Below are 2,500 nucleotides of genomic sequence, written 5' to 3' on the forward strand. Positions count from 1 at the left end.
AAGCGTGGCGGGCCCCTAACAGGTGATCGTTTCTTTCAAGCTTAGATTGCCGAATGGAGAAATAAAGAAAGTCCAAGATGACTGCTGGAAAATGGGTTATTGGCCAAGGTGGATCACAGGCTGTTGTCAGCTTGACGACAGCACTTCCGTTAGAAACGGGAAATATATATTTGTATATAAATATTCAGGAATGGACCAAATGCCACACACAAAATAAGCTGCAATCCACCTCGGAATTGTCAAAGACAGACTTCAGTATTTTCTAAAAATTGAATAGAATAAATAAAACAATGAAGACGGACGTAGTTTTGCTTAATGACACAAATGAATAAAAATAGTGAACAACAACAACAACAACAACAACAACAACAGTAGTAGTAGTAGTGGAAATAATAATACTAATAATAACAACGATAACGTAACCATCATAGGATGTCCAATATTTTATCTGTTTCTATTCAACTATCACTCTATCTATCTATTTTTCTCTCTCTCTCTCTCTCTCTCTGTTGTCACTGCAATATTATCAACAACATTTTGGTGACTGACTTGCATGTGAAGAAGGCGAAGGAGGAGGAGGGTAGAAGAAGAAAAAGAAGAAGATGATGATGATTTTTTAAAAGGGAGAACGAGCGGTGCATTGTCATTCTTATAAACACAATATCAATTCAATCAACAATAATGCCAGTAGCAGTTAATCCATTTTTTTTTAATGAACAAACGAAAAGAAAGGAATTCCAGATCCGTGATTCACCTTCATTAAAGGATCAGATATCGGATATTAAAATCTAAACATGTTTCTTATTACTTTTAGGCGCTTCAAGACACAACTAGGAAAAGTTAATTTGCGGGTGGGTGTATAATTCAATAACACCTTCCGTCTCAAATTTTTTTTATCTTATCAGAGATGTAAGAAGTTTATTTTCTTAATTATGACAAAAAATAATTGTGCGCAAGAAAAAAGCTCGGGAGGGTTTGGTGAACATAAATAAATATAGTGCAAAATTTCGTTGCAAATATTTTGTCTCTTTGGAGATTAGATATTCCTGGGTACGGTTCGTAATATTCATGCTATTTAGTGTTCATAGCCCGTTATCAGTTTATAGATTATAGTAACGTAGTAAATTGCATACAGAAGTGCTCCCGATGTTAAGGATCGTCGAAGGACTGGCGAAAGATCATGAGGGATCCGAAAAAAATCCCAAATTGTATTTAATTTGCTTTGCGGGAAGGACTGTTTTAACGAAGTCACGTCTTGTCCCTACCTTCGAAACGCGGAGTAGATAAAACAGGGGACAACTGATAAAGAGAATGTTCTTTATGTTGCCTGTCTCGTTTCTTTATTTCTTTCTTTCGCCGTTCGTAAAAAAGTTCGTCTTCTATAGTTTTGTTATTTATGTTCTCTTCTCTCATTTTGTTGACGTTTTCTTGATATCCTGTACCCATATATGCATGTATATATATATATATATATATATATATATATATATATATATATATATATATACATACATATATACATAGCTACTTCTGAAGTCTTCTCTCAAGAGTCAGATAACGTTTTATCTGGAACGAAACAATGCTGTTATTCATAACACGAGTTTGCATGCAAAATTTCACAGCTCTAGTATCAGCCCTCCATAATCAGCCTTTGAACATTTCAGCCCACCCTCATATGTCTACATCCATGTAAACTTGTTTCTCCAAAACAATATCTTCCGTCGTAGTTTGATCTGGCTTGGTTTTATCTCTCTTTTTCTCAAAATCTGTCTCTCATTTCCTGTACCTCATTCTCTCTCTTTCTCTCTATCTTTCTCTATCTATCTATATATCTATCTATCTAGCTAGCTAGCTAGCTACCTTATCTAACCATTTATCTAACTCCTTGCGAAGGTAACGTCTAAAAACATTGCATTCACATTTTCGAACTGAAAAACACTACATTCACCTTTTCCCATTGCAATACAACAGGTTTTAGCAACTCCCTCTTAACATCAATTGCTTTCTAGCTGTGAATGATACACCCTTTCGTTTCCAGTTCAGATCAGTGATTAGGTCTCATAAACACAACGATTACCTCTCTGGTTCCCTCGCAGAATAAACTATATTGGAGACCTCCAACACCAAATGTATCAGGTGTCACATACAATAAAAGAAACAAGCACTCTTTGGAAAAGTATATACACCACCAGTAATACGCGTATGGACTTCTATCGCACCTACAAATCGTTTAAAGAATATAAATATGTGTGTGTGTGTATGTATGTATGCATATATATATATATATATATATATATATATATATATATATGTATGTGTATATATATATGTATGTGTATATATATATATGTATGTGTATATATATATATGTATGTGTATATATATATATATATATGTATGTGTATATATATATATATATATATATGTATGTGTATATATATATATATATATGTATGTGTATATATATGTATGTGTATATATATGTATGTATATAGATATA

The sequence above is a fragment of the Octopus bimaculoides genome, chromosome 21 (genome assembly GCF_046866305.1).
Source record: "Octopus bimaculoides isolate indiv1 chromosome 21, ASM4686630v1, whole genome shotgun sequence".
In the NCBI taxonomy this organism is placed as follows: Eukaryota; Metazoa; Mollusca; class Cephalopoda; order Octopoda; family Octopodidae; genus Octopus; species Octopus bimaculoides.